Below are 25860 nucleotides of genomic sequence, written 5' to 3'. Positions count from 1 at the left end.
AGAGATCAGATGTAGAAAGTTATTTACAAAAAAGGCAATTAGATCATTTAAAAGTGCATATAAGGTCACACCTATGGTTGAGAAAGTTGGATTTGTTAGAGTTTATTATATTATATCTTCATTCAAAAACAGCATACAATTGCAGAAAGGCTGAAAGGATAAACAGAAAGTCACCAACCAATCCATTCTGAAAAGGTTTTCCAGCAACAAAGAAATGATATGTTTTATTTATCTGGACCACGTTTCTTCTGCCACTATATTGGAGTCATCAATAAACTCAAATTCATGAAATTAGAAAAGTAAGTGTGAGAGGCAATGAGAAAGATTGGTGGCATACTTGGAGGGGAATGAGAATTTTCCACAGTCATACAAACTTTTAGGTAGTTTTGTGACCTGAATCTCCAAGTGGGACATTTGTGTCCTGTTTTTCAAAAAATGATCATCATATCTCTGCTTCAAATTATGTGTAATGAGGATTCACCAGAACAAATCAAATCACAAAGTTTGGTAGAGAATGTCCCCCTCCTCTACTGCCTCCCACCCCCATTTTAAACATATTAATCAGTCAGATTTTTCTTTTTCTGTTTTTCTTCTGTTGTTGTTTTCTGATTATTTCCATCTGGTTGGCATAACTAGAACTAGAGAGTATAATATCTTTTTTAAAAAGACACAAAACAAAATCTTGAAGGCTTTCTCTTCACAACAGATTTCAGATGACAATATGTCAAAGATACTGATAGAGGAAGCTGGCAAATGGGGGAGGGGAGATGAGGGAAATTAGAAGCTCTGAACTCTAAAGGTGAGAATAAATAAACTTCCAGGCACCTGTATCATTCATTCTCCTTGTGTCTCCTCCCCAAGGTTCTAAGGAAATCAACAACTTGGTGAAGGTTGGGAGAGGGCTACATGACCCAGAGCTGTCCATTTCTGCTTCTCCATTCCTATGTATAAAAAAAGAGTTGGGCCCATCTGGAATAGCAAATGGTGCAACTGAGGGGTGGGGGTGAGGGAAGGAGGAGGAGAAAGAGAAGGATTAGATTGAAAACAGATCAGTTGGTGGATTTCTGCTCTGGAGATCATCTGACTTGAGTTAGCTATAACCCCTCCCCCCCTTAAAAAAGTGAGGGAGAACACTTTCTTTCCTTTTTTGTTTTCTTCCTCTCTCCTTTAACTTTTTCATCTCTGTTACACCACCCCCTTTATTTTTTCTCTGCTGGGAAGGAAAAAGCTTCTTCACTTCTCCACCCCTCCTCCACCTCCCATCCCTGCCCTGTTGGGCCTCCTAAACTTCAGCCAGTGTGTCTGTGTGAGGAAGTGTGTTTGTCTGTGTGTGTGCGTGCCTGAGTAGTGTGTGCGTGTATATGTATGGTGTGTGTGTATGTGTGTGTGTGTGTGAGAGAGAGAGAGAGAGAGAGAGAGAGAGAGAGAGAGAGAGAGAGAGAGAGAGAGAGAGAGAGAGAGAGAGAGAGAGAGGAGGAAGGGAGGGAGCAGGGAGGATATCTTAGATGTAGATGATGGATAGCAGAAGTGCAGGAATGAACCAGCAAAGCCCCGGACTTAAAAAAAAAAAAAAAAACCTCCCATCAATGAGACTTCGGGGAGGCGGGGGAGGTAGACGAGGAGGAGGAGGTGGAGGAGGAGGAAGAGGAAGAGGAGTTGGAGGAGGAGGAGAAGGAGGAGGAGGAGGAGGAGAGGGAAGGAGTCGCGCGGCAGCTTTGGCGAGAAGTCGAAGGGAAGACAGTAGGATCTTCCACGCCCGCCCCCCTCCTCCCCTGTCCCCTCCTTCCCCACCCCCCGCCCCAGTACTACCCCCGCCCTCTAGCCACCCAGCCAGCCAGCCTGCCTCGGATCGCACTGCAAAGTTGGGATGGGGGGCAGGAGCTGCAGCCCTGCGCCAGAACAGACACCTGCATTATAGAGCAAACTTTTCTCTGCCTTGGTAAAGTTACATTGCCTTTTTCTTTCTTTAAAGAAAAAAAGAAAAAAAGCCTTTGATTCTGTTTCCCCGGCAGTGTCCGGGCGAGACTGGGGCAGAAGAGCGCATGGAAGGGATGCTGCATTTCCCCAAAGGGCGCTCGGGCTAGGCGGCCCCGGCCCTCTGAGCCCTCCTCACCCGCTCCGCTCGTGCAGGTATAGGGCAATAAGGGTCTGGAGTGGCGGGTAGGAAGGGGTTTGGGATTGCTTGGGGGGAAACTTTGTTCTGTTTTCTTTAGGGGCTCCGGAGTATTTAGGGCTAGGGCTAGCGTTGGGCAGGGGAGAACTGAAAAATAGAGAGGGGGAGGGGGGCTCGGATTGAAATTCTCGGACTTTGTATATTGGGGTGCTAGGGGTGCTCTATCTCTCTCTTCGGGGTGGGCCAGTTCCCCTCCTCCCACATTTTACCCCTCCCTTAAGAGATGAGAAAAACGGGGTAGGGAAGCTTTCATTTATCATCAGTCCCTTTTCCTCAAACTACAACTCCCTCTGGAAGATACCCCCAGACCAAGCCCTCCGCCGATTAAGCCCTAAACCCCGTTGTTGTGTCTGGGTAGGGGTTTTATCCGGGAAAAGGAGGTGGGATTGAGGGTTTTGGAAAATATCTCCCTCTCCTCCTCCCGATTACTTCCTAAGGTGATGCAGTCGTGGAGGACGAGAGGAGAGAAGAGGGGGGCCGAGAAACTTGGAGCTTGTGAGGCTGGGGTGATATGGAAGATCTGGAGCAAGCGACTTGTACTTTTTAGTCGACTTTTAGTAGAAACTTCTTCCCGTTTGACCAGCCCCTAGACCTTCCCCTCCCTCTCTCCCTGCTTGTCTCTATTGCTTTCTTTCTCTTTAAGACTGCTTTCCTTTCCCAAAGGAATCTGGATGGACCTGGCCTCTCAATCCCATTCCCTACTACCCTTGCAGCCTCCCTCCTCCCCCCCCCCCCCCCGCCCCATCCACACTTTCCTTCCTTTTGCCCCCATTCTCCTTCCACCTTTCCCACCCCCGGGAGGGGCAATCTTTCAACAAGTATATTTGCTGAGGAATTTGAAAAATCCACTACTGCAACTTGATCTCTGTGTGATGGGGAGAGGCTTGGAGAGCGCTGGGCGCCAATCCTATTAAGGATTTAGAGAGTTGAGTTTTCCCTGAACCTTGTGGCTTTAAGACAATTGTGGGGAACGGAAAGTGTGACTGTGAGTTTGTGTGTGAGTGGGTGTAAGTGTGTATAAGTGTATGTGTGGTGTGGTTGTTGGGGGCGTGTGTGGCGGGTTATATGTATGGGGAGGGAAAGAAGGGGGAGGAGAGGAAGAGAGGAAGAAGGTGGGAGGAGAAGAAATGCTAGGAAAGCCAGCCCAATTGGGCGCCTTTTTCTTTTTCTTTCTTTCTTTTTTCTTTTTTTTTTTTACTTCGAGTAATTGCTGTCATTTCCTAGGAAACCTGACTTTACAGCGAGAGATTAGGGTGAATCTCCTTACTCTCTATACTCTCCACTCCACCTCTCTATGCTTAGAGGTGCAGATAGGAGAACTCTTGCCTGAAATTCAAGTCAGTGTTCTCAGAGCCCTAGATTTACGAAAGATTTTTTTCTTCTTTTCATAGAAACCAGCATTAGCTGGAAGAGCAGGGAGTGTGCAGTCAGATGAAGTCCCTAAGGCTTTCAGGAATCCTGTCTATACAATTGACCTAAATATGGCATATATTTGTACATGCACCCACCTCCTTCCCCACTCTCTGCTTCAGCTAGTGTATATGCTGACTGCTGAAGGATTTTGAAAAACCTAACTCCAGTTCTATGCAAAAGAGCCCCCCTCCCCCTTGTTGAGTTTGTGAAGTTTTAATCCTGACAGCTTCAGATAAAGGGAACAGTTGTAAAACGTTCATATACTGTTTGCCGATGAGGCTCTTGGGGGTGTGCAAGAATTTGAAAGTAAACGTTTCCCTCGCTCGCTGCATAAAATAGTGTTTAAACAAATATTGTATTGGCATGCTCTGGGGGCTTGGTGCCAAAAAAGTAAAGTAAATAAACCGTGAAATCCAAAATATACAGCAGTGAAAGGCAGTGGAATAGGCTGATTTGTCATAAGTCTCACTGATTTGATCTGTTTGTTCTAGCTACCTAACATAAAAGGGTTTTTCTTCTTCTTCCCCCCTCCCCCTTGACTAGCACTAATTTACTTAGCTTTGCTGGGGGTTTCCTTCTACTCTATGCATTTTGATTTAGGACAGAATCCCTCTGTAGGCAAGGTTAGTGCAATTATTTCATTGGGGAGAAATGTATCATATAGCAAGAAGAACTGGGGGACTTGTGTTTAGGTGAAACTGCCCTTTAGTTTTGAGTGTATGGATTTCAAGGTTTCCAGATGCCTGGATGGTTGGACAAATTATTCTCAACCATACACAAATTTCCCTCTCCTCTTCATTCTTTCATCCATTCCTTCTTCTGCCTTCCTTTTCCTCTGCCTTTTATTTCATCAATTTGCATATAGTAATAAGAATTCATATGTGTGAGATATATATTATATGTTATATGTTATCCTCAGAGTTTTAATTACATCCAGATACCACCACTTGATTTCCAAATGTCACCCATTTGGGAATGTTATGGAGAGCAGTTTCTTTGGGGAGGAAAGGGGTTGGGTTTTTTTTCCCCCTCAATTGAAAAATAGGTAATTTCAGAAAATTACCTAGTAATTCAGTAGTCTTTCTTTTCTTTTCTTTTTTTTTTAAAGCATGCTACTCCCCCTGGGTCATGATTCATGCCTTGTCTGTTGTGACATGCATTCCTACCAAAGAGATTACTCCTAAAGTAAGTGGTATTTTACTCCACTCATTTCACATACTCCATATCAGGGCAATCAACAATGTAGTTTAGAAGTGACCAGGTTCTGGGCTAATGCTCCTCTTGGAATCCCTCACCCCAAAGATGATGATTTACATCTAGTTTGGTGTTTTTTCAAAGTAGGTCAGTGGGGAATGGTTACAAATGGGGAACGACAATATCTTCTTCTAGAGGAAGAATTTAAAAGCAATTATGCTGAAGCCTCCATTTTTTTAAAAGTGAAGTTAGTTTAGACATGTCTGTGCTTCTCAGAACTAAATTTTGGAACCTGTAGTTTATTTTTCATAAGAGGGATAAATTTGATTATAAAACCCACTTGATGTGGTTGAGACTTGAAAAGTGACTGGAATCTTCTTAGTCCAACGTCATTTTAGCTTTCCTCTCTGGATCACACTAAAGCTGAAAATGCTCTCCGTGTACAATGTTTGGTTTATCCAAACTGGGCATGAAGTTAGGAGAAACTGCTTCATTCCAAGGTGGATTTTCTTGTGCAATGGAATGCCACTCCATGGACTTCTTTATGTATTCTCAAGTCCCATTTTAGGCAAGAGAATCCTTTTCAGGGCCCAGGGGAAGGAGTGAACCTGAAGGGTCTGTGGGTCAGTTGCTTATTGATTGGCTCTTCAGATAGTTGGTGGCTTGGGTACTGTAGCTGGGTTGTTTGCACTGCAGACTGAAAGATACACAAATACTTCATGCTTTTTGTATTCCCACAAGTGCCCTGTACACAGTGAAGTCACCCAGTGCTGGATTAGTGAAACCAATGGATTCAAAAGGCAGGCAGACAAAACTGGATATTTGCCTAATAAACACCTTTCCAGTGTTTCTTCCCAGGGAAATCTCCACCGAATGGACATAAGCGATTTCCTTTAAATGGGTCCAAAAAGTCATGATACATACTTTTAAAAAGTGCAACCTGAACATACCCGTATGGCTTGTTAATGCTCAAAACCAAAGTCTTGGAATTTTATGCAGCAAGGGATGGCAACACCTGGCCTTTACTGGGCAAAAGTTTGATCTTGGGCCGCACAGTCTTGCATCTGTGTTTCACTTTAAGGAGATGGGACAGAAGGATTTTTGTAGAAGTATAGCATGTTGATGGATTTTCAACTTCAGTTCAAATTACTGTACTCCTACACAAACAGTTGGGACACACTCAGACTATAGCCCTGGGGACTGACCCACAGCTCCTAGGAAACCAGCTATAGAGGGATTGGGGGGGTCTTTTTTTTTTTTGGGGGGCATTTTGACTTTGTATCATAGTCATGTGGAAATTTTCCAAATGGGAAAATCATAGTTTGGGATTCCAGAAAATACCTGGAAGGAAAGAAAGAATGAATGCATACTTGAAAGCAATGATTAGAATATGGACAAAATATGGAAACTTCTGAGAAAAATGTTAGTAAAATCATATGGAAAAATATTTCAGTTGTTACAAACAGATTGCCTAGTTTAAAGAATCAAGGAAAAATCATTTGTTGTAAAATATATTACTTTTTAAAAGCAAAAATTAACATCTGTGGATTTCAGATTAATACTTCCTGTGCAAAAAAAAAAAAGAATACTCTCCTATTCAATAATAATAGTACCAAAATACCAAAATACCAAAAAAGTACCAAAAAAATACCAAAGCTTAATGCATTCTGTCATTACTGTAGAATACTGAAACTCTTTAGAGTGGTCATTGGATCTTGTCTTTTGTAAGTTCTTTATGCTAAAATTGGTAAAGTAGTAGTGGTTTAAGTAGCATTTCCAGTCGCTGTATTTAAAACTTAGAAAATTGCAAATAAAGAGAAAGAACTTTTTCCAAGTATTCTTCAGATACGAAAGTATCATGAATTACTGCAGATACTCTCACTTTTTTTTTTAATCCTCTTTTGTCAGAGAAAGGAGAAGGAAGACAACTTTTTGTGGTGGTGATGATCAAATGTTTTTGCAGGCCATTTTTGACATTTTGGTTTAACTTGAATAAGTTAATATATTGTGTGTGTGGTGTGTGTATTTTTCCCTTAAAGAAAACAAGTTACTGGGAAGTGTGTTTTAACTCTGAGTACCCGATTTCACCATTAGCATAAGAAAAAAAGTTTTAGTGCATTTACTATTGTATTGAATGAAGAGTTTCAACAGTCAGGCAAAAGAATGTGAAAGGCTGCAAAGAAATGATGGTCTATTCAGATTATTCAGCAGTCCAGAGCTCTGGTCATCTGCCCCTGAAATCTGTGATCGGGATATCACTTTTATCTTCCTGTTCCATTCTCTGGCCTTTTTCACACGTTCACTTTTGTCAAGGTTTATTGATCACGTTTTCTTCTCTGCAAATCTGTGGAAAATTTAATGAACCAAAAACAACAGTGGAATAAAAGGAACTTTTTATTCATTAGCACTAGATTGATTTTCCCCCCCTTTTTTTCAGAGGGCCCCTTACCTCCCCTGTGTATGTATGCATGTGTATGAGTGTATGTGTGTGTGTACTTTACATGTGTGTAGGGAAAGGTGGAGAGTGTGTACCATTACACTAGTCCTTACAGTATATTCACTTCAATTTTGCTAGGGATCAATTTCGGGATAGGGGAACTGGAGTTTGAGGGTTCTATTGGCGGGGAAAGGGTTAAGCATGGTGATCTTGGTGATCTTAGCTGGGGAAACTGTTTTAAGAGATAACACCTCCTGCTGAAATGAAACTTTTTTACAGGTTGGTAATTAAAGACAGATCTCAATGATTACTGCCTAGTAGTTTGTATTTACAATGTAAATATGTTTGGTTGCCCCCCCCCCCCCCTTCCACTTCTCACAGGATTGATTGGTTCTCTGTGCTGCCACAGAGGGTCTGGTAGGATTTATTTTGGGGAGGGGGTTACAAATATTTGTGTTCCTCTAACTTACAAATAGTTTGAGTGTCTGGACCTTTCCAGGTGACACATTTAAGTATCTCCCTTTCTCTAAACTGTGCTTTAAAAGCTGTAATTAAGCAAAGCTCCTGGCGTGATTAAGTTTTGCTGACATTGCGGTGTTTAGAGCAATTTACCTTTATGAAATCAGTTGAACTCTTGCGCTTTTGATGCTGGGAGCATTGTGCCCGAGTCTGGAGTACAATCTGGAGTACAATCCTATTGTATGTAGTTAGCGCATTGCTCGGTCTCCTTTTCTCCACACACCGTCTCCCATCCCCCGCCCCCTCCAGCCCCCAACCCCCACTCGGTTTTCCATTTCAGCTGCTGGGAGGCACCCCATCGCGGTCTTGAGATTGGAGATAGCTAGGAAGAGAAAGTCAAGGGAGAGCATGTGCTCCAAAGATTTCTCTCCCATCTATTGCCTTCCATAGAAGATTTCATTACTTAATCGTCGGACTGAAATGCCGGTGAGCCCATGGGTTAACAGCCAGGACGTAAAGCCACGCGGTGCCAACATTCCTCCTGATTTGCAACACATCGAGTTCCCCTCTTGTTATACGGGGACTTGCACACCCAGATTGTTTTTACAGTATTCTAAACAATGCGCGCATTGTTGCAGCTTTCAGAATGGGCTGCCCACCAGCAACCTTAAGCAAGTTGCAGGAATGGCTCAAACCTGTTTCATGGAAACTAAAGAATAGACAACCAGATCAAAATCTATTCAGCCCAACTTGTCTTTGTTACCTTGGTGTTGTGAAACTATGTGTAAGCGGGATTCCGAGATCCATTCAGCTTGGAATCCCAGCCTCGAAGGGGGGAAAAATCATAACTCAGCTACTTCTCCATCCCAGGCTGGAAGAGTCTCTGTTCCAAAGAAACCAGGCTGCAAGCCTATTAGCCTTTGAAAAGGCGGGTTTTCTAACGCGGGCGATTGCTGCCTGGAGTTGGGCTGTATTCTTCTAGTCTTTCCTCCTTTCTAATTGACCTGCCCTAAGGCCCCTTCACTGAGAAGGGAATTAAATGTTAGTTTTCAAAGAGCTTAAAGGAGGCATATTAAATGACAAATTTCAAGTGGGTTGGGTGAGCTACAGCGGTAAAGCAATACGGAACTTTTGATGGAGTCTGAAACTTTCTCCTTTGGGCACAAGTTGTTAAGTTTCTTGCAGAGGACACCCACTTTTCTGCCCTTCTTCCACCTCAAAGGCACAAAGGGAAGGATTTCAGCTTTTTAAAAAAGGCACATTTCCCCCGTTTATGCTGACCTGGAGGGTGCTATTAGGGCCCTCTCTCGGCTCCCTCAGAAAAGAAAGATCTGTTGATGGCTGGGATGTTAAAAGAGCATCCGTTCTGAAGACCCAAGATGGTCTCTTTTCAGAGAGATCCTTAGCAATGCCTCTTTGTGTAGTGGACAATGCAATAAGTCAGGCCGACTTTTGAGCCACATTTATAAGGAACTGTAAGGGCCGCTGAAGTACACTTGTGTTAAGTTGAATTGATTGAAATTTAATGGCTGTTAGTGGCTATGAATGGTAATGATTTTCCAGCGTATCTTTGGCATACTTGACATTAATAACTGGAGTGTGTGTGTGAGTACATGCGCGTGAAGCAGTAGCATTACTCATTTTTGAAGATGCCATTCCTTTACCGCCCCCTTCCTCTTTTCCGTCTTCCTCCCCCCAACCTTTTTCCTTCTCCCCATAATTCAGTTGTTTAGATGATTTAAAAAAAACCCTACAAAAACCTTTCGCCATGGAGCACGTACATCATGTCAACATAATTTTAAGCTCATGATTTTTTTCAATTCCTACATAAATCAGCCTCTAATATAGTGAATGTGATGAATTTGTTTTAGCTGCCATCATGAATTAATGTTATGCAAATAGAAGCTTTGCAGGTGCAATGATTTACTTAATAATTTCAAGTTTCTAATATTTAAGCTCATTCATTATGTTAGAAGTTAAAAAACAAGTCCATATTTTTAAGCTGGGAATGGGAGATTGCTGTGGTTGTGTTTGCTGTGTAAGCAAACCTTGATGCCTAGAAAACAGCGCGCAGAACTCTGAGGACCTCATCCATTTCTCCCATCTTTCTCTCTATCCTCTTTCACCTCCCAGCTTCTCTTTGGCTATCTGGCAACCTAAGATGGTAAGGCTATCATCATATACTTAACTTTTGCCTAGGGAAGTAGAAAAGGACCATGGAGAGTTTAGACATCTATTCTTTGGGTGATGGAACGACTTGAGCTGGGGTGGTATTTGGAGGCACAGGATATGAGTAGGTTTCAAGAAAAAGTTTAGATAAACTCATGGATGGAAAATTCCATGATGAATGATTTATTAAAGATTCATAATAAATGTGAATTGTAAGTGCTTAAGAAATGCCTTTTCTTTTATTCATTCATGGAAACTAGGGGAACATCCCCAGTCTTCAAGCATGAAATCAAGGACAGTGACTTTTCCTCTCACTAGCTGTGGGGCCTTACTTCACCACTCCATGCCTCAGTTTTCTTGTCAGTGAAATGGAAAGTTAGACTGGATGGACTCCTAGAGGCCTTCTGGTTACAAAATTATGTTAAACTATGTTCATGTCCCCTGTAAAACATTCTTGGGTATCATTGTCAGTGGTTTTTCCCTGCAGGGTTTGATCCCAGTGCCCTAATGTTTACGCCCTTTATTCCTTCTTCCTTGGTTTCTACTTTAATGGTTAGGGCAGTGAAGGCTTATTGTTACAAAGCTCCCTGTCCCCTTCTCTCCTTCCCAGGGCTCAGAAGTAGCCCAGCCAACTGCAGCATATGTAACTTTCACAAACTAATTGGAAGGTCCTGGGTTGGGAGAGATTTAAGGAGCCTGGTCAAAAGTGGGTATGGACTGAAGGCCTTCGCTGTGTGATTGGGTTTTGAGACTGCTTCCCAAAGGCTAAGGACAATCGAGGGGGAAGGCTGACACATAAATAAGTCTTGCATCTCAGAAGATAAGAATGGATTTTGACTTTATTTCTCAAAAAATTGAGGTCACTGCGGTTTGATGACAGGTTGAAGGCACATCAGTCAAATTTTTCCAACAAATAGATGTGAGTTGCTCTTGTTTGATACATTGTGTGTGTCCAGCCAGTGACAGTATATTTAGGTTTGGCAATTTCTGACTCCAGGGGTCAAGGTGTGGTTAAATGTCTGTTCTTCACTGACCAAGTGTTATGTATGGAGCCTATTATTAAAATGGGGGGTGGGGGGGGTGGGGAGGAATCTAAAGTAATAGGAATCGGGAATTTTCCAATGGAAAATTAACCAATGGGAATATTAATGATGAAACATGGCTCAGCTTTAACTTAATTCTTGAAAACCATTTTTGATTAGTCTTTATGCTTTTCAGAGTAGCTTATATGTGTTTAGTGGAACCTTAATCAACCCAAGTCACCCCATGAAATAGGATTTCATTTTCTTTGTACTTTTAGAAGAAAATTATAAGGCCCGAGGAAAAAAGTTCAAGATTGGGAATTTAGTTCCTCAGCTTCTCCCATCCTCTTTCTAAACAACGTTGAGGGTATGGCTTTCAGATAGTTAGACCAGGATCTGATAGGTGCCTTCTATCTCTACACAAACAAGGGAGGGAAGTGAGAACTGTTATTTGGAAAGAAGGCTTTGAGGGTCTAGGGCAAGGTTGGTGAACCTTTTCTGAGTTTGAGTACCCAGAGGGCAAAGTCTAGCTGTCTATGAGCCCCCAATTTAACCGAGAGAGCTAAGGGAGGAAGTACTTGCTTTGGGCAGCTGGACAGAGGGGTGGGGCATGCAAAAAAATGTCTTCAGGCGCTGGGAAGAGGAAGAATGGAGCAGCTCTGCACACACCAATGTTGCTCTAGGAGATCTGTATCAGAAAAAAAAAAAAGCAATTCATGTTCATTAACAGGATTAATTCAGGAAAATAGCTCTAGAGATCTTAAAAAGCTTGTCAGTTACAGGGGCTGAAACAAATAAGGATTTGGGGTTGGCCCTCAGATACCCAGAAATTTCAGTTAACCAATTCTTTGAGCATTCTGGCTTATCCAGGTTTGATTGTTGTCGGTTTTCTTTTTGAATAGATAGATGGATGGGTGGATAGGTGGATGGATGGATGGACAGACTGATGGACGGATGGATGGTTGGGTAGATGGATGAGTGGGTGGATGCAAGACAACTACATGGTACAGTGGATAGGGTGCCAGTCCCAAAGTCAGGAAGACTCATCCTCTGAATTCAGATCTCCTCTCAGACATATACTAGCTGTGTGACCATGGGCAAATTAACCCTGTTTGCCTCAGTTTCCACATCTATAAAATGATCTGGAGAAAGAAAGAACAAACTACTCCAGTATCTTTGCCAAGAAAAACTCAAATAGTGTCACAAAGAGTTGGACATAACTGAATAGCAACAACAAAAGATAGATGGATAGATAGACAAATATATATATATATATATATATATATATATATATATATATATATATATATCCATGATATATTGTCTGTTCTGGGCATGGTGTGCTTCACTGGCCTTGGGGGTGTGCATATTCTCATACTAGTCACATTGCTTAGAATTGGTATAACCTTGAACATGTAAATGTATCTTGCTCTTTTGCACTTAAAGGACATCTATACATTATTTCTGTAATATGGTAATTTGTCTCCCTGAGAAACACAAGATTCCAAGTGATTTCAGAATAATCTCTGAGCTGATATTTTATTGGCTTCCAGATTCCTTATAAACCAATGGCTGCTGCCTCTTTCAGATATTGCTAGGGAGAAGCCCGTAAGAGGAGAAAAAAAATTGAGGGGGTGGAGGAGGGTGTTGGGGTGGAGATGAGAAAGAAGAGGGTGAGGGGAAATAGTAGTGAGCAGACTCCCTAGACAGAGCCACTCATATGGAATCAGTGGTAAACACAGTTGTGGGAGAGCAGGGACTGAGAGGTCTGGCCACCTGATGTTGAGTTTAAGAAATGTTAGAGAAAGAGACATAACCCAGCACAGGTAAAGTTGAATACACACACAGAAAAATGTATCTCTGTGTACATGTGAATACACATACATGTACAGTTTCTCTTCTTTCTCTTTAGTTCTTCCTTTCTCTTTGTTATCTTTCCTCTTCTTTTTCTTACATTTACCCATATTCCTTCTCATTCATCTTGACCCACAGACATTTAGATTCAGTTGCATGCCTGTGCCCACTTCATTCATTCATTCATTCATTCATTCATTCATTCATTCATTTAGCAAACATGCCCTTAGGACAAACATTCATGTATCCACATTGATATGTGTATATATACACACACATATATACATATATCTGTAGAGATTGCATACTTGTGCAATTTGGAATATGTAACAAATTACTTGTCCAGAGATATGCAGTACCTTCAGACAGACAGAGACACTGAGCAGTGTCAAGCAAAGTACATGTCACAGGAGATAGTGTTGGGCATGGAGTTGGGAAAGACCTGAGTTCAAATCTGACCTCAGCATTTACTACCTGTGTGACTAGGGTCAATTCCTGTTTGCTTTAATTTCTCCTTAAGTGTAAAATAAAGATTGTATTGAGGATCAAAATGCTTATTCTCTTCTTGTTCCTTTCTTCTTTCTACTCCTAATCTTTTTAATAACAAGCAGCCAGTAGAATGAGATTTCATCTCCAGAACTTCTGCCCTAGAGCTCTGACGTCCTGAATGGCATCTGTCTCAGTATTTCAGGCAGATTACAGCCCAGATTTCACTTTACTCCATACTCCCTCAACCTAGAACCTCCTTATAGCTTCCTTGCCACTTGTCTTCCAGTTATGGAAATATGGTCAAATCAACTGTGCCACTGTCCTTGGAAGGAATATGTCAATCTACAACACTCATTTCCTCCCCTCAGTAACTTCACACCCAAATTCTGGTCTCTATTCACCACTTCCCTGTTATATTGTCTCCCCTTATTTGAACAGAAGCACCTTGAGATTAGGAATGGTTTTTGCTTTTGTTTTTGTATACATGGGGCTTAGCATTGTGTTTGGCAGGTAGTAAATTTTAATAAGTATAATAATAATAATGGGTGGCTTTTACATAGCACTTTAAGGTTGGCAGTATTCTGTACAGATGTCGTCTCATTGGATCCTGGCAATAATCCTGTGAGGTTAGTGTTATTAGAACTAGAACAACCTCTAGGAACTGATGCAGAGTGAGAGGAGCAGAAGCAGGAGAATATTGTACACAGAGACTGATACACTGTGGTACAATCGAATGTAATGGACTTCTCCATTAGTGGCAATGCAGTGATTCAGAACTATTTGGAGGGATATATGAGAAAAAACCCTATCCACATTCAGGGAAAGAACTGTGGGAGCAGAAACACAGAAGAAAAACAACTGCTTGATATTTGATCACATGGATGGATGGGGATATGATTGGGGTTTTAATGTTAAAGGATCACTCTATTGCAAATATAAACAATACAGAAATAGGTTTTGAACAATTATACATGTATAATGCATTGTTTGTCAGCTCTGGGAGAGGGAAGGAAAGGAGGGGGAAATCATGAATCATGTAACCATGGGGAAATAGTCTAAATTTTAAAAAAGGAAAAAAAAGAAAGAAAAAGAATTTTATAGATCAGGAAAAAGGCTAAAGGTGACCTGCCAGGTTCATACTGCTAATAAGTAACTAAGGCAATATTTGAACTCAGATCTTCCTGACTGCTCTCACCTACTACACCACCTAGTTGTCTAAAGTTTATTTAATAATGTAATGTGCAAATATGCAGTAATTAGATGTGGTTCAGAGAAGATTCTATTGTCTTAGTTTTATTTAAATATACACATACTCATTACGATTTAAATGATCACAGAATTATTTTTAAAAATTGAATTTGATTTAAAAGTTATAGAATATTATCTGGCATCATCAGATAATATAACTATTTTGGAAAAGTTCAATTTTCTAGATAGCTAAAGTCTATGCCTCTTGAGAACTATATTCTTTAAAAAACAAAGAAAGAACCAACAAAGCCTGTTTTTGATGGGAATCTTTCAAATGAATTAGAAACTTTACTATATTTGTACACAGAAAACACTAATCTTATTCAAATTTTCCTTGATGCATCTGGTCAGGAGAAGTAGTGTAAAATTTCCTTGACATAGCTAAGAGAGTCATATTCAAATCCTACCTCTACTTAGTAGCTATGTGGCTGTGTGGGCAGATCCCTTATAGTTCTGTTATCACAGAGTTGTTTGTGTGAAAAGTGTTTTGTAATTGTGCTCATATATTTCCTATTCGTCTTGGCAAGTATATTCCCAGGTATTTATGTTATCTAGTTATTTTAAATGGAATTTAAATTTAAATGGAAATTTATCCTTGCTTGTTATATCTAAATGGAATTTCCCTTTCAGTCTCTTCCTACCGACTTTTGTTGGGAAATACATAGAAATGCTGATGATTTATGTGGGTTTATTTTGTATCCTGCAACTTTGTTATAGTTATTCATTATTTTAACTATTTTTTAGTTGATTTTTTAAGATTTCTAAGGATACCATCATATCTGAAGAGTGATAGTTTAGTTTCCTCATTGACTACTTTAATTCCTTCCATTTCTTTTTTTCTCTTACTGTTAAAACTAACATTTATGGAACAATGTTAAATAATAGAGGTGATACTGGGCATCCTTGCTTCACCCTTGATCTCACTGGAAAGGCTTCTACCTTATCCCCATTGCAGATGATACTTGCTGATGGCTTTAGACAGGTACTACTTATTTCAAAGAAAGGCCCTTCTATTCCTGTGCTTTCTAGTGTTTCATAGGAATGGGTGTTGTCTTTTGTTGAAGACTTTTTCTGCATCTACTGTGATAAACGTGTGATTTCTGCCAATTTTTATTATTGATATACTCAATTATGCTGGTAGTTTTCTTAATATTAATACAGTCTTGCTTTCCTGATCTAGATTCCACCTGGTCATAGTGAATGATCCTTGTGATATGTTGTTCTCATAGAGTTGTTGAAGTGGGAACGTCTTTTATAAACTTTAAAATTTAGGTAAATTATTATTAAGAACAACAACGATTGTAATTTTTACAAGACAGTGATGCTCTCAGATGTATAAGAGATATTTCACTTACATTCATTTGCCCTAAACTGTGGCGTTGTTTGAGTTGGCATTTTTTGTCTCTTCTCTCTCAGATGTCACTTCTTGCTGTTGTCACTGAAACAGCCTTCTCTGCTATTTCACATTTGTTGACTGCTCTATCCTGGGTCAGATTGAAGTTTGCCAGAGGAAAGTATATAACAAGCTTGTTAAATCAGAACCTTCATTTTACATGGAATACACAGTCAACAGATTCTAGCATGAGGATTTGAGGATGACATTTTCTTTGCTATAAAGTACATTGATTGCACAACAACTATTTTCTTTGTTGTTAACAAGTATTTTTTTTTTGGAGGTGATATCTATGTTCTAGACAGATGAAATTTCTAGAAATCTGGTTGTCTTTGATCTTTGATTTGATCCAGAATAAAAAAATTTAGTGTGGTTCCTTTTGAATTTAGCTTTGACAAAAAAACCAGAATAGGCCACTAGGATTATTAACTTAGAACTGAAAGACTTTTACAAATCATTTAGTCACTCCCACATTTTTACAGAGGAGGAACAACCTCACAAAAGGGAAATGACCTCCCCATACCCGTACAAATATTATACATCAAAATCAGGACCTTAGGGTCCTAATTACAAGACTAATGCTTTTTTTTTTTTTTGAAAGAGAATACTTGGCTTCAAATGAGGCTTAGAAAGTGGTAGAGTCTGAGGGGCATGAAGCTGCCCCTAGTTAAGAAGTGAGAGTAGTTACTAGCAAAGGTTGCTGACTACTAGCTCCTATCCATTGACTTGGAGATTTTGTATGAAGTCTTATAAAGCAATTCTTATTTTTATTTAAAAAACAGAATCTTCATTTTTTTACTCTTAATGGTTGCAAGACCTCTATATTTACAGAGGATGACACTTGGGGGGAGTGAAGGTGAGAATTGATTCCATATTCTCTTTTTTTAAACAGGCTGTGGCTGCACTATGTTTTACACTGCAGACATTTCCCAATTTTCCCCTCTCATCCCCTCTTCATTCCCACTCTTCCTCTCTCCTGACCTCTGAAAACATGGAAAAACAGTTAAGCAAAACCAATGGACAAAACAACCATACCTGACAACTTTCGTAATGTTGTGTACCTCTGGCTCCCTACTTCTCTAATAAGAACAATAATTATATTTCTACATATAGTGACCTATTTAAAACTAGTATAGTATATATAAAACTAGTATTACAAATAATAATGATAGCTAGAACTTATACAGTGTGCTAAGGCTTGCAAAGCCCATTGCAAATATTACTCCATTTTATTCTTATAATAACTCTGTGAAGGTAGATACTGTTATTATCACCCTCATTTTACATATGAGGAAACTAAGGCAAACAAAGGCTAAGTGACTTGCCCAGGGTCACACAGCTGCTAAAGGTCGGTGGTTATGTTTGAATTCAGGGTCTTCTTACTACAAGTCCAGAGCTCTAACCACTGCAACACCTAAAAGAAGCCTTCTTCATTAAAAAAGAGGAAAGTATATTTTCTCATCTGTTCTCTAGCACCAGAATTTCAACCTTGCCCTCTCAGGGAAGCTCTCCGGAGGAGTCAGTTCACCTCTAGGGTGAGTTCCCACTTGGCTTCTTTCTTTCGGTGCTTTGTGCTCTGGACATCTTCCCATATGGCAGTCAACCAGGGGTATTTTCAATATAGCCGATAGAATCTAGGGGAACTCTATATTCATGCTTTTGTCTTCCTATATAACATTACGTCAGGTTCTGAAACTGGGTACCATGGTTGTGCCTGAGTACTTGAACTCAGGTGTCCTCCCCACCTGTTTTAAATGATCATAGCACTGAAATAGGGGGACAAGGTGCTATTTATTTCTCTTTAATAGGAAGGAATTGGCCTGGCCCCCCCTCTGAAGTCCCTTCCAGATCCAAGTCAATGATATTTTTAGACTTTATCGTACATCCTCAGTCTTCTGGGTGAGCAAAACAATGAAAATGAGTGTCCATAATTATGATTGTGAGGTCCTTGCCTTCAAAGCCCTTTTGGGGGTTTCAAAGGAAACTCGTCCTGTCCAATATGTTTGCATTTCTGCCAAATTCAATTCCACATCTAATCATCTCTGATTGTATTGTCATGGGTTTTCTCATCGCTACTTTACATCACAACTCCCTTAAGACTTAAGAGAAGGGGACAGCTAGGTGGCACAGTAGGTAGAACGCCAATGTGGAGGACTTGGTTCAAATCTTGCCTCGGACACTTCCTAGCTATGTGACCCTAAGAAAGTCACTTGATCCTGTTTTCCTGGCTCTTGACTTTCTGTCTTAGAATTTAAAAAATAAAATAAAAAAGAGGCTTTCAGAACTGTTGTGGCTGGAAAATTCCTCACTGTGTGGCCAAATGAGAGCATATTTGTAAAGTGTTTGGCCCAGTGCCTGGTATATAGTAGGCATTTAATGAATGTGCCCTCCCATCATCCTCAGTTTGGTGAAACCAGATTTAGCTAGACTTATGCTCAAACAGTCTCTCTGTAGACAAGATTTGTGCTCAGTGTGTAACAGTGCATTATCAGGTCACAGAATAAACATTTAGAGCTCAGAGACCTTTGAGATCCTCTCATTTTCCATATGTGGAAACTGAGCCCCAGAGACCTTAAATGCCTCACCCAGGGACGCAAAGCAAGTAAGGTCAGAGGCAGGATTCCAACCCAGGTCTTTCTGTGTCGTTCAACCCACTGTACCCTCTTGGGAGATTTCCACGCCATGGTGAAGCAACAAAGTAGGACTTGGTGGAATCTGAAAACTCATAATCCATGACAGTTATACATGACATTTCTCCTACAATCAGTGTCCCTTTTCCTCACCATTCTGGATAATGGAAAGTGTGATACATTTCTCTAACAATCCGAGCATCAGATTGGTTTTAGCCTCATGGAGACATAGGCTAGTCGTGCATCCAGAAACAATGTGGAGATGCTCGTGGTCAGACAGGATTTCATGTCCTACCTCAGATATCTAGCTGTGTGACTGGCTAAGTCACTTTACCTCTCTGTGTTTCTTCATCTATACAATAAGCACATTGGACTTTATGGCCTTTGAAGGGCCTTTTCAGCTTTACCTCTCCACCAATTCATCACAAAAATAGCATGTGAAAGAGGTGGAAAATCGGTTCATTTGCATCCCCCCTACCCCGACCCCTAGCACCCAAAGGAAGTCTGGTGGGATGAGAATACCAAATGAGTAAGAGAAGAGATGAGTGCCCACAGAGTGCATCATTTGCAGGAATCTCGGGGATTCGGTGTTCAGGTTGGTTATGGCCCCTGGAGGGAGCAGCGCCTGGGGATTGGGAGACCTGTCATCTAGCTATAGAATCATGAGAGTTGGAAGAGACATTAGATATCATTTAACTTAACTCTCACATCTGAAACAAGGAAATTGAGGCCTCGAGACCTCGGATTCCAGACTAGTAATCTTTGCACTATTCCAGCCTTGCCTTGGTTCCTGCTCCTCCCTTAACTGCTCCGTGGTTTGAGGTGAGTTGTTTTCATCGCATTGTGCCTTAGTTTCCCTATCTGCCAACTGAGGATCCTAAGATCTCTCCAGCTTAGCCCACAGGGGATGTTTTGAGGGTTAGATGAGATAATAGGTTTGAAAGTACTTTGGAAAAATTAAAACACCATTCAAAGGTAAAGTATTATTATTTTCCTTCAACTCACAGGTCAGTAGCCTGAAGCCTCCAGGGCTTCTCTTTGTTCAACACCCACTCCCTTTGGTGTACTAACCAAATGACATGGCTCCCAGGTTTAGGAGATGGCTTAGGGGAGGGTGGGAGGTGGGGTAATAGCCATCCTCTGAGAGACAGCAGACTTGCAACTTTCATTCCCATTAAAATGCCAGAACATCATTGTAGAAGTTCGTGCAGAGTTCAATGTTAACTGGTGCCATTTGGTACTGCGGGGCCAGGGTTCTAATAGCAGCCCTTAGCTTCCTTTGCTGGTTAGCTTGGAATCACTGATTCAGGCTTCATTCCTTATTGTATATCTCTAGATGTGATTGAGTCTTACCAATAATTGGAGGATATGGAGAATCCCGGGCTCTCTGTGTCCTAATATAAAGTTTTAGGTCTTCATCCTCCTCATTTCTTCTCTTTAAAAAAAAAATAGTGATAATCCCTGCAGCCATCTGGAACTTGAAAGAAGTGGAAAGTGAAGGAATCCTCTATGAAGCTTGCTTAGACTTTTCTCTTGCCCATGGGTTTATTGTGTCTCTCCCTTTTCTAAAGTTCTTGCTATCAAAAGGGAGTTCTTTCAGGATGACACAGCAGACAGAGTGCCAAGTCTCGAGTCAGGAGGTCCTGGGTTCAAATCTGGCCTCAGATACTTCCTAGGGCAAATCACTTAACCCCAATTGCATAGTCCTTGCCACTACTAAGACAAGGTAAAATGATGCTAAGACAAAGTAAAGATTTTTTAAAAAATAGTTCCTTCATAAGGAAAAGATTTGGGGACGCTTGGTCTAAGTGATTTTCAAGGTCCCTTTAGCTCCAAAACTTTATGACTAAGTCAGTTAAGTTCAGTTAACAAACATATATCAAGTGCCAAACAACAAACAAGCACTTATTAAGGGTCTCATTTGTGCCAGGCACTGTGCCAGGTACTTCAGATACAGACAAGTATTAAATGTCATTATATTAGGCCAGGGATATAATGATGAAAAATGACTCATTTTTCACTCACAATCCAACATGGAGGATATCATTTTCCTTTGTGGATCTCCTAGAGTAGTTTGTATAACTGTAAAGCACAGTGTCATCTATTATTGTTATCTATAAATTTTCTTTAAATGCTTTGTGGTTGTTTAGTCATATTTTTAGTCATGTTTGACTCTTATGAATCCATTTGGAGTTTTCTTGGCAAAGATACTGAAGTGGTTTGCTATTGACTTCTCTCCAGCTCATTTTACAGATGAGGAAACTGAGGCAAACAGGATAAGAGACTTGAGCAGAGTCATACAGTAAATGTCTGAGGCCAGTAACAGGAAGAAGAATCTCCTTGACTCCAAACCTTATACACTACCCACTGCGCCACCCAGCTGTGTGTTTCTTCAGAGAGTGTGATATAAAGGAAACATTTATAACCTTTGGGCCTCTAGATCCCTTTATACTCTTATAAGTTATTGAGGATCCCAAAAAACTTTTGTTTATGTGGATTATGACTAAAACACATTAGAAATGAAAAGTGATAAAATTTTAAGTCACTTTAAAACAATAATAAACCTACTTACATGTTAGCTTGTGAAGAGTGTTTTAAAATGAAAAATAACCATTTCCCAAAAATGGTTAGTGAGAAGAACAGCATTGTAAGGGTTAAATTAGGAGTTTTGACAAAATAAGAGAGCAGCTTTTATCAATTAACAGTTTAGTTTAATTAAAATAGAGATAGTAAAAGAATATAGTAAAATGAATATAGTAAAGGAGAGAAATATAGGAAAGAAGTAAAGAAAATTGCCTAATGCCTAAATAGCTTCCCTATAACTACCTATAATTAGTACCTAAAACTGCCTATATCTACCTATAACTGCCTATAACTACCACTAAATAACAACCACCCCACAAAGTTCCAACCCAATCCAGCCTAATCAAAACAAACCCAACCAGTATTTAATCTAATCCCAATTAGATCTGTCAACGAAGACCAACCACCTTCCAAAAAATTCAAGAAAGACAAAAAACTTAACAGCCCAAGCCAAAAGCCCCAAACCCCCAAACCAAAAAGCCTTCTAAATGCTAAATCCAAAAGCCCTCTCGGTAAGCTCAGGCCCACCTTTATATTCCAGCAACTAAATGCCAACCACCAACTCATGCCTAGCATGAGAATTTAGATTCAAGGATTGGTAGAGGAGGTCCTCCTCCTTGTCTGCTACAGTCACTTAATCTATCTGCATTAGATGCTTTCTTTTTTATTTTAAAACTGTTATCTTCTCTCTTAGAATCAGTATCAAGTTCAGAAGAGTGAAGGCTAGACCCTTAGGGTTAAGTGATTTGCTCAGGGTCATTGCAGTGAGGAAATGTCTGAGGCCAGATTTGAACCCAAGGCCTTCCATCTCTAGCTCTGGCTCTCAGCCACCTCATTGCTCCCATTTGATTATTTCTTGTGGGGCCATTTCAGAACTGAGGTGTATGCCTCTGAACCTTGTTCTTTGGATGTTAAGGCTAGAATTACAAATTCTGTCACTGAGAAGCAGCTGATGAATTGTAAAGTTTGAAGTGGACTAGAGTGATGGGTATAGCAAGACAGTACTTATGTTAAATCTTAATAAGAAACATTAATATTTAAAAATTTTAAATAATATTAATTTTAAAGAATTTAGTAATTCATTTTAAGAAATGGGTAGCATTTCTGTTTCTGGGATTACTAAAGCATAAAGTTGCACAAAGACTTTTGGAGCACCTTACGTGTGTTGAGTAAATAAAGAGTGCTACATACATAGGTGAAGGTAATGAAATGCACAAAGGAATTGGAATAGGAACAAAGGAGAGATTCCTATAGAGAGCTCCAAGGAAACAGGGGGAGGAAATTATTTTCAGTGGGGGGAGCTTAAGTAAAACCCAGTAGAAGATGAAGCACCTGAATAGAGCCCTGAAGGAAGAAAAGGAGTGCTTCAGTAGAGATGAAGGGCACTGTCTATGTGAATAGCCAGAGAGGGCAGACAGAGAGTGGAATAAGACTGGGGGACAAGTAGTTAGCAGTGTTTCCCTGGAAGGTAGGACAAGGGTGTGCCTGCAACATAGGAGATGCTTAATACACATTTGTTGATTGATCAATGGATTATTGAAGACAATAACGTTAGAACCAGATGGTGGCCGGTCTTAAGTGACAAATTTAAAAGTGTTACCATAGACCCAGAAAATTTTGACTTGGAAGGTGCCTTAGAGATATTTTTAATTCGACATTTATTTAGTGATGCCTTCACGCAAGATACCATGTTTACAGCTAAGGATAGGGTAATAAGAACTCAACTTTTCATTTTATTGGAATAGAGAATTCCTGTATGAGGAAAAAATCTTTGCTGGTGAAGATCTTGTCACTTGGGGCACAGAAAAGTAAATGGGCTAGGAATCCAGCCTCTGACACTTACCGGCTGTGTGACCCTGGGCAAGTCACTTAATCCCTATTTGGTTCAGTTCCTCGCCTGTAAAATAGGGACACTGGAGAAGGAAATTGTAAACTACTAGTATTTTTGTCAAGAAAACCCCGCAGACAAGTCCATAGGGTCACAATTAGTCAGACATGACTGAACATCAAATATGTATGTTTCACACAGATATACAGTGTATATGTAGAGAGAATACATACACGTCTATGTATATACATACATATGTATACACATGTATATACACATCTAGATATGTGTGTGTCCATGGGATTACAAAGAGTCAAATGTGACTGGACAACAAATATGTATGTATGTGTGTGTGTATACTTACAATGCATACATACATAGACAGAGAGGGGCGAGTGGGAAGGGGGAGGGAGAAAGAGAGAGAATGAAGGGAAAAGAGACAGAGGGAAGGGGAGAGAGAGGGGGAGAAAGAGAGAAAGAAAGAGGGATGGGGAAGAAAAGGAGAGAGAGAAAGGGAGGGAGAAAGAGGGAGAGAGAAAAGAGAGGGTGAGAGAGAAAAAGAAGAGGAAAAAGAAAGGGAAGGAAAGAGAGAGAGAGAAAGAGAGAGGAGGAGTGTAAAGCTGCATATTGATTGCATATTGATTGATGACAGACAGAGGAGCTGAGATCACAGCGTCTCATTTATTGAATTCAAAGGATGGAGTAGCAAGGTGCTAAGCATTTTTCCTCCCCATCCTCATCTCCCATAAGGAAAAGCTCCTTATCTTATTAGCTTTGGAGTAGCTTTGATTATCTACCCAAGGGCCTGTGGAATTCCATATATTATTTAAGATGAAGATTTAACCACCCCCAATCGTGCATGCTAAGTCAACATTGGTATAGCCTTATCAAAATGGAAGTTTTCTACCTTTTCCTGCAGATGGTGGTCGCTGTTATTCAGTTGTTTTTCAGTTATAATTGACGCTTGATGACCCCATTTGGGGTTTTATTGGGAAAAAATTCTAGAGTTATTTACTATCTCCTTCTTAAGCCCATTTTACAGATGAGGAAACTGAGACAGGATGAAGTGATTTGCTGAGAGTCACATAGCTAGTAATTGTCTGAAGCCAGATTTGAACTCAAGAAGATGAGTTTTCCTGATTCCAGGCCTGGCACTATCTCCTCTTGGTCACCTAATTGCTTACTGCTAGAGGCAGTGGTGATGTTTTTCCTTTAGATCCCTTTCTTATCAGCCTGCTAGGAGACAAGTAAAAGTATTGATCAGCCTTTTAAGCCCCAAGATCATATGATCACAAGATCATAGACTTTGGAGCCCAAGGAGATTTTGCACACCATCTAATCCAAACTTTTCATTTTATAGATGAAGAAAATGAGATTTAGAGAGAATAAATACTTTCCCCAGGGGACAGCAAGTACCTAAGAGGATTAATAAATAGCCTGGCCAAGAGATAGGAGGTCCTGGGTTCAAATTTGACCTCAGACAATTCCTAGGTAGTTGACCCTGGGCAAGTCACTTAGCCCCCATTATCTGGCCCTTGAAACTCTTCTGCCTTGGAACCAATACTACAGAATTGATTCTAAGACAGAAGGTAAGAATTTTAAAAAAAGAATACTTTCCCAAGGCCATATAGGTAGTAAATAACAGAGTTAGGATTTGAACTCCCCCAAATTCAGTGTTGATTTCAAATTCAGTACTCTTTCTACTACACCATATTGCTTCTTAATATTTATTTTGTAGGAAGTAAAGATAGTGGACATGTGAGTGGCATGTTAATCCCCTGTCTTCACCCCCTAATTCTTGGTTCTAAACTCCCAAGAAAAAATTCACCCGGTGTCCCTGCCCTTTCTGCCCCCTTTCTTTCCCAACGTTTATGCTCACTCCTGCAGAGCCTTCGCTTACATCAGCCCCTTTGTGATGGGCATCTTCTCTGGCAGCAGGTGATAAGTGACAGCCTTCCTCCATAGGGGGTCCCTATTGGTGCCCAGATACCAAGGCCATGCTTCTAATTTTCTTATTAAGAAGGGAATCCAGGCCCATGCCTCAGGTGCCAGCCCTTCTCTTTTGCTGCCTTCTGTGCAGGATTGTGTCCCCAAAAACACTGGCCTTGTTTGAATTAAAATAGAGAAACTTAGCTGGGGTGGGCATGAAAGCTGATGAGAACAATGGCTTGCTTGGGATATGGCATAGAAACTCAGATTCCTTGTTGGTCTGTGCCCCTTCCCTTCCTTATGCCCCCTAAATAGTGTGTGGGTTTAGAGTTCACATGCTTGTAATGATTTCAGAAATGAAAAACAGAACCCTTGCATCATTGCCAGACCACAGACTCCTAATAAGCGAGACTCAAAGACGGGCCTCCCAGGCCCTGGAACAGCCCAAACATGTACCATGTGGTACCCTTCAGCCGCTGCTCCCCTCCCCACAGATCCAGCATCTCTCACTCAGCCAATCAGGCTGATTAGCTTTAATGCAATAAACTTATTTCATTTGGCTCCTGTGACATGGCGGGATAGAGGAAGGGATTCTGCATTCTACCCGTGTCCAATCTCTTGGTCCATTGATGTGTTCTTGTTGGGGGTGGGAATGGATTTCCATTTTTTTTCCCTGAAAACAAAATTCAGATTGATTCTGACTCCCAACTCTTAGACTTTCCCCCAGCGATCTGAGGGAAAGGGCAACAGGATCTCAAATGGGCTTTGACTCCTGAGAAGTATCCTTGGCTTCTGGGGAAAGGCAACATAGTAGGAATGAATTTTTGGCTTCAATCAATGAAGATTTGGGTTCCAATCTCATATTTAACAATTAATACCTGTACTATCTTGGGCCAGTTATCAAATTTCCCTAGGACTCCATTTCCTCATCTAGAAAATGAAGGGGTCCAATTGGATGATCACTGAGATCTCTTTCAACTCCATGATCTATGATCCTGCGATTGGGAGAGGCAGATAGTAGGATGAGTGAATAAACATT

General features: G+C 40.6%; 1 protein-coding gene across 4 annotated transcripts in view; it reads left to right on the top strand.

The window, feature by feature from the left end:
• The first annotated feature begins 1804 nt into the window (after window positions 1-1804).
• Window positions 1805-25860, top strand: part of GLI2 (GLI family zinc finger 2) — a 420094-nt gene continuing 396038 nt past the window's right edge. For 3 of the 4 annotated variants that reach the window (XM_056793745.1, XM_007494045.3, XM_007494043.3), the window contains exon 1: window positions 1806-2130. The gene's annotated coding sequence lies outside the window, so the exon portion shown is untranslated. Of the gene's footprint in view, window positions 2131-25860 lie in introns of all 4 variants that reach the window. The other variant, XM_007494044.3, reaches the window with a different exon arrangement.

This window comes from Monodelphis domestica, chromosome 4, assembly GCF_027887165.1.
Source record: "Monodelphis domestica isolate mMonDom1 chromosome 4, mMonDom1.pri, whole genome shotgun sequence".
NCBI classification, from domain to species: Eukaryota; Metazoa; Chordata; class Mammalia; order Didelphimorphia; family Didelphidae; genus Monodelphis; species Monodelphis domestica.
This window is presented reverse-complemented; position numbering and strand designations above follow the sequence as displayed.